The following is a 14,453-nucleotide window of genomic DNA, read 5'->3' as shown; positions in this document are numbered from 1 at the left end:
ACTTGTAGGAATTGATTTGGGCAAGATTGGATGAGAGAAAGTGTGATTTTCGAAATCTGCACTTATGCAGAATTTTTGCTGTGAAATTGTGCAGCAGAATTTTGCACAAGTGCAGAAAAATGCTTGTGTGGTTGGCTGTGGAAAGAGTAGTACAGAATGAGTTCTGGGTGTTTGCTAGTAGATCCCAACGGTCACAATGTAGGCATATGCCCTATAGACTTCCAGTAAAATTTTGGAGTCGATCCAACGGTTAACGAATTGGATCGAAGGAATTGTTACTGTGGTCTTTAAGTGAGAAAAGTTGTGATTTTGGTTGATGTGTTCAGCAGAGTTTTCTGCCTATGCTCTGTTTTGCTTGGCTGTGATAGCTTGTGCGGTTTGAATGTTGTTTTGCTTGGATGTTGTGGAAGCTTGAGAGGATTGATGGGGACCCGGTGTTGAGAGAAACGAGGATATGGGCTACGTGGGAGTACGTGAGCTCAGATGGAGGTGGGCAACAGGGGATGGTGGGTTTATGCGCGCTTTGTGGATGTGGAAAACTTGTTGTGCACCATCGCCCGACCGCCACCTAGTACCACATGTGATGGGTACCCCATAATCCTACAAGCTCGAGATGAGGAAGTGTTGAAGGGTGAAACTTCTTGCTTTTATTGTTGACCACAGAGTGGTACCTGGAGATATGTCGTGGGGGTCAGGAGACCTTGGGGACGTCAGGTGGGGTGCTATTGCCCAAAACCAAGCTTGACCAATCCCGACCCAACCCGGGCATAGTCGGTCAGTGAGAACCTGTGATGTACCTAAGCAGGCGAGCTCCTGGCAGTCAACAGATAAAAGGAAAACAAGACCACAAAGCAAGGAGGCTTGTGGTGGCTGGCCAGCTGTGAATTTTGTGTAATATGTGGATTGTGGCCTCTGGTAATTGATTACCAAGGGTGGGTAATCGATTACAAGGCTTAAAATTGAGGACAGGAGGCTAAGATGGTCTCTGGTAATCGATTACCAAGGGGTGTAATCGATTACCAGGCTTGAAAACGAAGTCAGGAAACTTAGGGAGCCTCTGGTAATCGATTACCATCCTGTGTAATCGATTACACAGAGGAATGGGTCACTGGTAATCGATTACCAGGCATGTGTAATCGATTACACAGTGCACTATTCCATATTTCATGTCTTGAGGCTGTGTAATTCAAGTTTAGCCTCTGGTAATCGATTACCAAGGCTGTGTAATCGATTACCAGAGATGGAAAGCCTTAAAATACCCCTTTTACTTGCATGTAGTGGTTATGAGACAAATTGTGTGTAGCGTAGTTAGATTCTTGTGAAAGAGTCTACCCCTTTCTCTTCCTTCTTGTAGATCGTGATGGCGGCGCAGCTAATCCGTGATCGAGTAGAGATGGAGTGCCTAGAGGGAGTTTGGGAGACCCTCGACGGCAACACGAGGTGCCGATTCCGGGGCACCATTCGATTCACGGCTACTTCTTTGGTGCATCCAGATGAACCTGCACGGACGCTTCAGCGTACTGTGGAGTGGATACTACCCACGCCTACACCATATCGTCTAGTGGAGCCCGTTCAAGTGATCGAGGTAACGTCATCCGAGGAAGACCCTGAGGAGGACCTGGAGGAGCTACCTCCTGAGCCTGCTGTGGATGCCCTTGACTTTCTAGAGGGTGATGAGGATCCACTTCTTGAGGTGGATTCTCCCGAGGAAGTCATGTCGGCATCTGAGGCAGACTCTACGGAGGATAGTGGCCCGAGGGAGATGGCGATCAGCAGAGGCTCTTCATCCTAGTGGACATCTTTTTGGATTAGTTTTGTATACTTTTTGAGGGTGGGTGTATCTAGGACTGACTGTTAGGTTTACTCTTTTGTTTTTATATGGGTAGGCCTGATGTATAGGAATTTGATGATTGTATACATGTGGCTGAAGCCACCACTATGGACACCTTTGCTCTGGATGACACTATATATTTTGTAAAACTCCCATATTTTGGACAGCTTTAAATGATGAATGCATTTATGATTGATCTTGTTATTTGAAAAGAAAGAGTTAGCAACTTTATTTGTGAAAGAGTTTATCGACCGTATTTTATTCTTTTATTTTCATGTGACGACCTAAAGTAATGGCTGGTACATTCTTTCTTTTGAAAAAGCAAAATAGTTTAGAGATTATGAGCGGTGAGAAAGAAATGACTCCGAATAGAGTTGTGAACTGGCCATTCAGGACTCTGTAGTGAGGATTTTCCTTCGAAACCTTGTTTTGGTGAAAAGAGAAAGAAATGAAAAAGAAAAAGAAGAAAAAAAAAATTTACCATGGTTTTTGTTAATTAAACCATTACTATTAAACCAGTCATTATTTTGGGGACGCCACACTTGTGGCAGATAATGGTAGGGTGAATTCTCAGAATGTCAAATGGCTGCCATGCAAACACATCCACGTTCCTATGTTGGACATCAGTTATGCATTTGTGCTCATGGCTGGTGAGGTCCCTACTGAGCTACGTACATTGTCCGGTTTGTGTTCAAGTTGTAGCTTGATGAGCTCTTCAATAGGTTTTGCGCCTCTGTCAGAAGCGTCGTCGCTTGGATCTACATCGAATTTGTCGTCCAGGCTTGCTTGGTAGACAGCTAGGGCTTGGACTAGAGACCCTTCGTCCATGCTCATGACCTGAGTGATGCCATCCGCTGTGGGGTGAGGTTTGGCAGGCTCCCTGGTGGGAGGTGATAAGTGCCAAATTTAAGTTATTTTTAGGATTAAATTGTTAGCACTTATCCTTAGATTGTAAATAGTTTTCTTATAAACAACCATTAAATCTAGTTGTTTATATATATTGTACATTTACTAATGTTGTTTAAATATAAAAGATTCATCCATGATTTTGTTGGTTTTGATGGTTGTTTGTTAGATCGAGAAACAAAGCCAAAAGGAAGGGGAAAATGGTCTTTTCACAAAGATTTCTAACCCCAAATTTTCCCAGGCTAGCATCCATCTCACCTAGGCTAAAGATCTAACTTGAGCCCTAAGCAAGCAACTTGCTTAGATGAGTGGATGCCTTCACCAGTAAGCAAGAAATTTGCCCAAGCGAGCTACAACTGGCCTGGGCGAATTTGTCTGCTCTCCTAGGCTGATTTCTATAAATAGTCATGCATGTTGAAGGAGAAAGAGATCCCAACTGAACCAAAAGCATAGAAAAACACAAAGAAAGAGGAAGAAGAAGGAGAAAAGTAAAAGTGGAGTCGAGATGTTGTAGAGTTGTGACCGTGGATCACTTCCTTCGTCATTTCTCTTGTTAGTCATGTGCTCTACGTAATGATCGGTTAGTTTCTCTTAAGGACTTGATGTAGTCTTTGTACCCTTATGTATCCCTTTTGATATTATATATGTATGAGCCTTTTCTACTCATTATTGGTAATTTCATTCTACTCGTAATGCTTAATTCAATTTGATCACTAGTGTCATGAAATTGAATTTTAAGTGAGGCTGGAAAGTAATCTTAGAATTTGAACTGAATGATTTTACTCTTTATGTTATATTGATAGGAATAGAGCATAAGGTTTTGATTACAAAAAGCATGAGAATATAATTATAATGCTTGGGATAACCTTGTGTGTATCAGTAATGTTAGAAAATGATTTATATATGTTAATCTTATTAGGATACTAAGGGTATAAACGATGAAATCCAATCCTATGTTTTCTTGAATTAATTAAAGTTATGATTATTGTTTTTGTAATTTACGTATTTTCGACACAATGAATTCCGTTATTCCTGTAATTTCCACTATTTCTATAAATCCATTATTTTTACTATTCTTTTACTTTAAGCTATCTTTTGTTAATTAAACCAAAACCAATGACATTAGATTAAATTTGTACATAACTATTAAACTGATAACTTTTATCCAAGTGAATTAAGTAAACTCGAGTCCCTATGGAAACAAACTCTTTTTTAATGTGAAACCTACAACGACAATTGGTACACTTGCCAATAGTCCTAACAGGAGGATAAGGTGCCACCTTCAGCCTTTTTACGTAGCACTGTCGTGCTTGCTTTAGATCTGCCTTGACAGTCACGACCTCTCCTGTCAAGGTGGGGAACTTCATCTTTAGATGCGGTGTGGAGAGTGGCCTTTGCTAGAAGGACAAGAGGGGGCACCTACAAAACATAAGACTCTGACACTCAATTAAGTATGTGAGTTAGGAGAGTATGAATGAGAATGTATGCGTATGTGACCAGGTGTGTGTTCGTAAGTGTGTCGAGAGAGTACGAGGAAACCTGGTACTTATAGTGTGTAGCGGGTGTCGTGGGTCTTTATTTGTAGGGGCTGTTAGAGCCCTTGCATATAATAGTCGATAGCTTATAGACAACTTTAGAGATAATATGATGTAGCTTCATGTGGAGTTTGTAGGCCTTGAATCTTCTTCATCAATGGATTCCTTTACTTCTTGAGATCTTATTGCAGCGGAATGAAGAAGGAGAAAGATGAATGGAGACACCACTTCAAGTAAAAGATGAGTCTAGAAGAAGCTCACCACCATAGGAAGTCATGGGTAAGAGCTTGAAGGTAGAAGAAGATGAATGAAGGGAGAGGAAAAGAAGAGCACGAAATGTAGTGTCTCTAAAGAAATCTGAACTTTGAATTTTAATTCTCAAATGATCAAAGTTCCAAAAAAATGCACACACATGGTCTCTATTTTTAGGCTAAGTGTCACACAAAATTAAAGGGAAATTTGAATTTCTATTCAAATTTTACTCGAATTTGAAATTGAATTTGTGGAGCCAAAATTTCACTAATTATGATTAGTGAATTTTAGCTATGGTTCAGCCCACTAATCCAAGATCAAATTCAAGATTCTCCACTAAATGTGCTTAGGTGTCATGAGGCATGTAAAGCATGAAGGACATGCACAAAGTGTGTCTATATGATGTGGCAATGGGGTGTAGCAAGTAAATGCTCACCTCCCCCTCTAAAATTTAATTGGATTGGTCTTCTCCCAATTCAATTAAATTTATTTTCCAACACACACATCAAATATTCAATTAATGCATGTGAAATTACAAAACTACCCCTAATACAAAAACTAGTCTAGGTGCCCTAAAATACAAGGGCTAAAAAATCCAACATTTCTAGGGTACCCTACCTACATTATGGAGCCCTAAATACAAGGCCCAAAAATAATGAAACTTTAATCTAATATGTACAAAGATAAGTGGGCTCATACTTAACCCATGGCCCGAAATCTACCATAAGACTCATGAGAACCCTAGGGCCTTCTCTTGCATCTATGGTCCAATCTTCTTGGAGTCTTCTATCCAATGCCCGGGGGGGTAAGATTGCATAATAATATATAGCTTAAAGATAAAAACTAGTAGATAATTGTACCTTACAGATAATGTATAGCTTTATAGATAGTTGAATACCTGTCAAGAGATAAAGGGATGACAATATATTCAAATAATAAAAGATTAGAGATAATCTGTTGGTTGAAAAGCCTGACTACTAAGGAATTGGTGTTCATGCTCCTATGTCAGGATTGACATAGAAAATTGACGTGTATAATTAAGTGTCCTGTAACATGACATGTGTATTTTGTGGACCTTAAACAATACAATTTATTTATGACATTCTTCAAGATTGACATTACTTTCCATCAAAATGGATATGCAGAAATGAGTTATGATTGCTGCAATGTTAATATCCCCAATGAATATAGCATATATTCAACTATCGCCATCAAGAGATAATTTTACCGCAATCTTATACTTTTCATTTTTTTTCGGCCAAAAGTTTATATTAAAAATGAAAACTGAGTAGAAAGATACAAACAAGTCAAAACAAAACACAAAGTAAACAAGCTACATTGGTTACCACTATTATTCAACATACACGCATGAAAAATGTTAAGTAACAACTACTGTCAAAGGCCATAAAAATCCATAACTGCAGAACACGTGGCCCCCTCTACTATGCACCATCCTAGATAAATGCACCGCAACACAAACAATCTACTCTCACACAAATCCCATAGAACTGTCCCCCAATATTAATACATCACAGCAATTTAGTATTAACGGCAAGACACCGCTCCTTGTTGCAAAATTTTCCATTAAAAGATGCAGTCAAATCGGAGAGATGAATTGCAAAATAGCCCTATACCCGAGAATAATATAAACGAGATGGAGGCCAGTTCTGTCTATCGATATTGCATATTTACGAACGTTATCAGGTATTAATTAAAGATTATAATCTGTTACACATAAAAATGTTTATATTTTACAATTAATAGTGTATGATTAATTAATTAAATAAAAAAATTCATTGTGACTTTAACTTGATTATTATCAAAGTTAATAAAATTTATCATACATAATAATTTTTAATTAAATAATAGTATAAAAAAATAGCTTCACATTATCATTGAATATTCTTTTTCTTTCTGTTTTTTATATCATATTTATTTTGATTAACAAACTTAATAGTCATGTCCTTATGAAGACAATTATCATACAAATTTCTTTTACCATATTTTCATATAATATAATATCAAATGCTTTTTTATGCTGATAACATCAATGTTTTAGTCACAATAAAGTAATCTTTAATTATATTCAAACAAAGTAATGGATATATACTTGAGTTTGCATGAGCATTACGAGCAATGCACGTGTCTGGTGGTTGAGGCTTATGTCCATTTCACGTGTGGGAGTTGCTAATGCTATTATCAACGTGAATGCTTTTAATAGTATTTTAAAAACGCCTTTTGACGGAAACACAATGAATTTGTGGTTTGGTTGCCTATATGGGGTGAAAAACATAAAACACAACAGAAACAACATTCAGTTGTATTTTCTTTTTCATCCCCAAATTGGGTAATGAAATTATGTTTTCGTTGTATTTGTACAATTTTTTCATTTAAACATAACATAATAGAATCATGATTCATTTGTATTGTTTTGCAAAAAAAAACAAAACACAATAAAAGTATGATTTTGTTGTGTTTCTCAACCCAAAACTCAATAGAATCGTATTTCTGTTGTGTATAAAAAATCAAAATCAAAACTTACCTTCACAGTTTTAATGGAAAGATGAAGGAGAAGAGAGTTGAGTGCGCACACAAAGGAGAAAAAAAGGGTGGGGAAGAGGGAAGAGAGTTGAAGGAGAAATGAGAGGAAAGGGGAAGGGTGGGGTGAGAAGGAAGGTGGGCAAATGGGGAATAGTGTGGAAAATTACTTTAGGGGCTCTGTGCTATTTACACTCCCTTTTTCTAAGTACAACCTCAATACTCTCATTTTTTTTCAGCCTAATCACCCATTATACAATTTTTCCTTAAAGGAGTACACCCATGCGTATCTGTTTTCCTTTCCATTTTCAGAATACCATATATCTATTCGAGAAATATATATCCAAAATAGGTATATGTTATTCCAGAAAGACATTAATAAAGTTAAGATCGTTGACATTGTAAACACTTCTCTTTCACCCTATGCTTGTTAATCTTATTTTCAACATATCATTAGTGTTCTTTAAATCTTCTTTTTATTCTACCTTATATTGTTCTTTAAACCCTAATTTTGAATCTCATCTTCATTATATAAATTTAAGTCATTTTTCTAAAATTCTTCTGTGAGTTGTGCATCGCCTTTGGTATAGTATTTGGTTGTGGACTTGATTATGCATTTTGTATCAAGGCTTGCCACCAATTTGTACTCATATATAACACTTTTTCCAATGAGTCTAATAATACATTGTCTTCAGCTTGTGTGTATTAGTACATGTAGTTTTCTTCGTCCACCACATCTACCTTTTGGTTCACCATTCACATATTTTATTCCAATTCAATGATTCATAAAAGGTAGATAAATAAATAAATTATCAAAAAGATATCAAGAACAAATCGTATTTTTTTAAAAAAAGTGCCTCATGTGTTATATAATTACTTCATATAATTTAATTTTAATATACTAGCTATTAGCCAAAAATTTACATTGTGAATCAACATATATATATATATATATATTAGAAAGCATTTAAATATAACTCTTATAATAATTATTACAAAATTTAATCACTTCCAATCATATAACAACTTCTTCTTATTGGATTGCAGTATAAAGAATATACATATTTTAAATATATATTCTAATTAAAATATTATTTAATTTAAAAACATGATGACAAGAATATAAGAAACATACTATAATTTAAATTTTAAAGTTAAACTTAATCGACCATCAGTAAGATAGAGCTTCTTAATGGATGTGACACTCCATCTCAAAAGATTTCAGCACTTTTGATGAAGTTTGGTATAACTTTTGGTATAACATAGTCAAAATTGTATTTTTTTCCATACCAAGAGGTGAGCATGGGGTTTAAAATTAGGGTTTAAAGAATAATAAAGGTAGAATGAAAATAAGATTTTAGATAGACTTTAAAAAGCACTAATGATAAGATGAAAATAAGACTAACAAATATGGAAGTGTTAGATAAGTATTTATAACTTTAACGATCTTAAATTTATTATTATTGAAAATTTCTTTCTAGAATAACATATACATATCCCAAAAAAATGTATTTTTGAGACTATGATATATAGTTCTGAAATAGATATATGATATTCTAGAAAGACACTTTGGGAAAGGAAAATGGGTTCTTGAAGGTGTACTCCTTTAAGTAAAAAGAGTATAATGGATAATTAGGATGTAAAAAGGGGGATTGGGGTGTAAATAACAAGTGCCTATGTTTTTTGTCCAAGCCCTACCCAGTTAAAACAACTGATAAATCGGCCTACCTAATCAGTTGGAACCCTCCATTTTAGTGGTCATGTGGATGTATGATATCCAATTGATTAAAGTGAGGCACCTTACGCCAAACAGTTAAGGGTAATTCCATTTGCACTTTTTTCACTTTTTATTTTTTTATATTTTGAAAATTAGTTTGAGAAGCATATAAAATAATTTTGGAAATTAATTTCAAACATATAAGATGTGAAGAGAAAGAAAACAAGTAAAAAGGAAGGATGAGAATAGAATTATCCAATAGTTTATTGATATTGACCCAAGATGCACCCTTTAGGAACTGTGCTATTGGCCCATGAAAACCCATGTCACTGTATTATTTTCTTCACTTATCTAAGCTAAAATTATTAACCTGTGTATATTTCTCTCATCCACGAATTTAAGTTTGGTATTTCTTTAAAAGTATAACTGAAAATTTTAATAATGATTTATTTATGAAAAATAGTATAAATTAAAATCCAAGTTTAGTTGACATACATTAACATCACTACTAAAAAAACCATTTTTAACGACGTTCAATCTACTACGGTTCTATTGACCCGATGTAGATTGGTTAGCGGTGGAAGTCCTGTAATTATTGCGAAGATGACGACGATGTTTATGGCAGACCGTCTTTATAGGTAAATACGGAATGGCAATTTGGTAAATTGGTTGTTATATTCGAAGGCAGTTCATCTAGAGGACCATCGTTGAATGCGCATTTCATACAGTCAAGTGCACGAGTCGTGCATATAATGGCAATTTCGTAAATTGGTTGGTCAAGTTCAAAGGTGGTTTTGCCAAAGGACCGTCATTGTTCAGGCACTTAATAGTCACGTGCACGGGGTGTGCATGGAATCGCAATTCATATTCAGTCGTAGCTAGTCTCTTCTGTGCATTAACCCTACCTTGCAAGCTAGCACCGCCTCCATAAGTCGCACTCCCCTGCCATGCCGTCGTGTTGCCCTAACACCGCCCCCGTTGCCTCCCGTGCGCATTGACGCGCCGTTTTGATTCATTGATGTACGGTAATTGCTTCTTTTCCCTCATATAATTTTGAGCTTCCACTCTTCCGAATTTGACGGGGTTAATTTGCATGTGGCATAAAGCAGAAGACTTGCATTGTGAGCTTCCAGTCTTTTAGTGTTATAGCTACATTGCTGGGAAGGTTAATTTGGTGACCCAGAAAGCATATAATTTTTCGAAGAACTGTAGAGGTAACAATATTATCTTTATTTTTACTGAATTAACTTCTTTTAATTTCTTAAAATTTTAGGGTTTAGTTAGTAATGTGAATTTCTGCAAGATGGGTTTATTTTTTTGTTTGTTTGGTGTGTATTTGTTAGAATAATTGATTTGGCTAGCCAGAAGATGTGCCTGTTGTATAACTGTGAAACCTTGTTAGGTTGTGTGCCTGTTGGAAGCTTGTAATTGTCTAAGGTTTTGTGTATTTGGGTAGACATTTTTTGCAGATCCAAATTGATAGTATGATGACAATAGAGAATGAATGAGAATCAACTTATTGGTCTGCTGTTATGATATGCAACCTACTGCATACATTGGTGTGTCAACCCGCCAATGTAAGGGGAACCATAGTGAAGGCACCATGGGTGGTAATTCAGAGTTTAGCTGCTGAAATACCTAATTATAGGCTAGAGCAAGATGCAATGTATTGAATTATTATTTGAGAGTCTGCCAATGTAAGGGGAAATAGAGTGAAGCCACTACAGACATGTTTCTTAAAGGGAGTAGCAATGTTGTGAATCTTACATTGAGCAAAATAGGATCTTAATGTGGTAATTAAGCCTCGGGGTTTTTGATAGAAGCTTGCTTGTAGGGCTTCTATGGAGGCTGGATCTTTGAGCTTCAATGAGGTCCTTTAATGGTGATTTTCTACCATGGAGATGCAGTGGAAGACAAAGGAGAAGAGGTGAGAGGAGGTTCCATCCACTAGGGAATAAGCCATGGAAGAAGGAGCTTCACCACCAAGATGAGCCTTGGATAAGAAACTTGGAGAGGATGCTTCAATGGAGAAAAAGAAAGAGGGAGAGAAAGAGAGAGGGGGGAGCACAAAATTGAAGGAAGAAAAAGGGAGAGAAGTTGAACTTTGAATTGTGTCTCACAAGACTCTCAATCATCAAAGTTACAACAAGTGTTACACATGCTTCTATTTATAGACTAGGTAGCTTCCTTGAGAAGCTTTCTTGAGAAAACTTCCTTGAGAAGCTTCTTTGAGAAAACTTCCTTGAGAAGCTAGAGCTTAGCTACACACACCCCTTTCATAACTAAGCTCACCTCCTTGAGAAGCTTCCTTAAAAAGATTCATAAAGAAGCTAGAGCTTAGCTACACACACCTCTCTAATAGCTAAGCTCACCTCCTTGAGATGAGAAACTAGAGCTTAGCTACACACCCCCTATAATAGCTAAGCTCACCCTCATTCCAAAAATACATGAAAATACAAAATAAAAAGTCCCTACTACAATGACTACTCAAAATGCCCTGAAATACAAGGCTAAAATCCTATACTACTAGAATGGCCAAAATACAAGGCCCAAAAGAAGGAAAAACCTATTCTAATATTTACAAAGAAGAGTGGATCCAACCTTGACCCAAGGACTCAAAAATCTACCCTAAGGTTCATGAAAACCCTAGGGCATCTTTGAGTCTTCTATCCAATACCCTTGGGGGGTAGGATTGCATCAGTTTTTCCACATAATGAACTACTGTTATTGACCAATCCTACTTTGCTTAAGCCTTAAGTCATGACAACATTCATCACAATTCACAAAAAGCATCTAATTTGATATAGTAAAACCAAAAAGAACTTCTACATATACTTCTATCCTATCCTATCCTATCCTGTACATTAAATCTAATTCTCTTCTTCCCTCCATTAATACAAATATGTAATAGATGAAACTTGATAACACTTTCATTATATACTCAAACAACTACACCAGAATTTGTGTATGACAGATATGAGTATCTTAAAAATCTTACAAACAGATTGAAATACGCCCTAGAAACAAAAATGTATTACAAGTTTTTTGTACACCAGATTGAGGGCTGAATTGCAAGTCCTATGTTAGGACCTTGCCAGGCAGGTGCATTGTTTGGTAGCTGGAGTGAAAGACCTGTGTTTGATCCTTGCCTTGGTAATGAATTTGTCTGCAAAATACAAAACCAAACCGTGTAAAGAAGCCTCAAATCCCATCCTCATTAATACTTCACACCACAACTGTTAACAGACACGATTAAGTCAAAAAAGACAATAATAAATGAGAAGAAAAAAATCAACCAAATGTAATTAGTTAAAATGAGCCCAAAGATACATGTTCTATCTATACAACTTTTTAGTAACTATTCAGCTATTTAACTTATTAATCAATCTACTGCCCTTAACTAAAAAAACATGTAACAAGCAATGTTATTAACAGGAAAAAGAAGCATTAAAAGTCAAAAGATGAAACGATGAAATTTGAAAATACTAATGAATATAAAGAGGGGCAAGTTTAGTTATGTAATTTGTAAAGAAACAAGCGCTTGATGGTAATGGAAAGTAGTTTTGCTCTGAGAGGTATACAACTATAGACTTCACAAAAGTCTAGAAAGTAGCTAATACGTCCCAAAGTGAGGTATATAACAGAATGACATATTACAATGTGCGCGTGTTAAAAAAAAGTACTTTTCTATAGTAGTAGTATATCTACGCACCCTTCATGTTTTTTGCTTATGTACAGAAAATACTTTGTTTGTGTCTTCTTTCGGTACTACTCTAATAATAGTCAAATTCCTCTTTTATTATAAAAAATGTGGATTCTTTAGTAGACCCCAAGAGTGTTATTCAATGATTTATGAGATAATGTGAAAAATAAGTACATAAGCACCATTGTGCAAGTATGATGACCGTAAATCAGTAACAAAAAAAATAGTAAAATGGATGCCTCAAGATTATGTAAGAGTACACTACTTTTTGCATTCTAATTGTTTTAGTAGTGCAAGCGCTCAAAATCACCATAGCACTCCCCACACCATGCCCCGTCACCGTAATGCTCACTTCCTCGTGACTATAAGGTTTCCTCTTTCCTATTCTTAGCCAGTGTCACTACGTTTTATCGATTCAAACTTTTCCTTTTTTTCACACTTGCAGACTCCTCTTCCTATAGGTCTCGTGTCAGTGCCCTTGTTTTAAATGTTACATTTTTTTTATATAGCATGGTTAGTGATATGGATAGGATGCTAATGAGAATATAATCTTGAATGATAATTTATAATTTCATTTTTCACGTGGATACTTCAATGATCTTAATATGTATCTTTTTCATTGTTCTTTTTCATGACTTCTAATATACATCTATCTTTGATAGGTAGTAAATAGTTAAAAGTCATATTTGGTAAATTAGTGGGAAACTTTTGTATTTCCATATTAAATTTCAACAGAAGGTAGCCTTTGGCTTAAAAACATGTGCATGATTGATGTATTAAACAATTTGTATAATATATCAGCTGACATACAAATGTCAGATGTTATTTGCAGCAAATGTCATATATACTGTACAGTTATTTTCGGTGTTTTTCTGAAACCAATGGAGGATATCTCTGCCATGCTGCCTTTAAGCTTAGTTGAATCTTATTGCTATTCTCTCCTTGTATTTTGCTTATCAGTTCTACTTCCTCTATTTATTAATTATTGGTTAATCTTTCTTCCAGGACTTTTGTGGGGACAAATTTAAGTCCTTTGTGGGAAAGGTTCCTGGCTCCATCAGAAGGTAAATCATTACAATTTTCTGCCTTTTTTTTAACTTAAGTACTACTATTTTGTGGTTACCCTATGACCTTAAACTGTTAGCACCTGAACTTAGGTAATCTAACACCTGACTTTCAAAATGAAGCTGCTTTGATGTCCAATAAAATTATCAAGAAAGGATCAAGGGGATGGGGGTTGAGTTATTGAAAATTTAAGGCAGTAGGAGGGTAGCTGTCTTCGGTTTCCTTGCTTGGATGCAGTGGAGTTTCCCTTTGTGTCTGAAAATATGTAGATCTCGCTCTTCTCTCTGTTCCCAAGTACAGGAGATATTACTGGATCCTGAAATCATTAGCCATTTGGGAACTTGAGCATTCATCATCGTATAGCTGTCCAATTCCATAACTCTTAGTACAGTAACCCAATAACAGAGGCGCTCCAATCTTCATTCAAGTTATAACTGTTTTAGGTCCTGCCTTCCTCCTTTGTACCTTGTTTGAATTGGATTGTGTTCCATTTTTTAATCAGAAAATATTCAGAAAGGGTAAAGGATGTAAAATTGTTGCCTTTTTTATGCCTCAATTGTCATGTAGGTTCATAGAATTGCTAAACAAGGGAATAAGAAACAAGGAGTAGTATTGCATATTGGCTGCTTTATGAGTTGGTTGTTTTCATTAAGAAGATAGCTTACTATGTCACTGTTGGAAGATATAGAAGTCAACTATTTGAATTTGAAAGTCAGCTATTTGAATTTGAAAGTCAACTTAATATTGACGGAGAGCAGAAACCAGATCTCTTCTGTCTACTGTACATAACTAGCACTTGACCAATCAAAAAGCCACAACTCCCTGTAGTTGAGATGAAACTTCTGAATTTGCTCCTTTGACAATTAATTTAACAGGTTTCACATGGCACTTGGAGTCTCACAACTA

The 14,453-nt window shown here is 35.9% G+C and overlaps 1 long non-coding RNA gene across 2 annotated transcripts; it reads left to right on the top strand.

The window, feature by feature from the left end:
- The first annotated feature begins 13,135 nt into the window (after positions 1-13,135).
- Positions 13,136-14,164, top strand: LOC121174907 (uncharacterized). 2 transcript variants are annotated; one of them, XR_005891602.1, is made up of 2 exons: positions 13,136-13,546; positions 13,670-14,164. It is a non-coding gene; the product is annotated as an uncharacterized lncRNA (long non-coding RNA). The 2 variants fall into 2 exon arrangements; XR_005891603.1 differs by having other exon boundaries at positions 13,640-14,164.
- Positions 14,165-14,453: the final 289 nt, after the last annotated feature.

This window comes from Glycine max, chromosome 1 (genome assembly GCF_000004515.6).
Source record: "Glycine max cultivar Williams 82 chromosome 1, Glycine_max_v4.0, whole genome shotgun sequence".
Lineage (NCBI taxonomy): Eukaryota > Viridiplantae > Streptophyta > Magnoliopsida > Fabales > Fabaceae > Glycine > Glycine max.
This window is presented reverse-complemented; position numbering and strand designations above follow the sequence as displayed.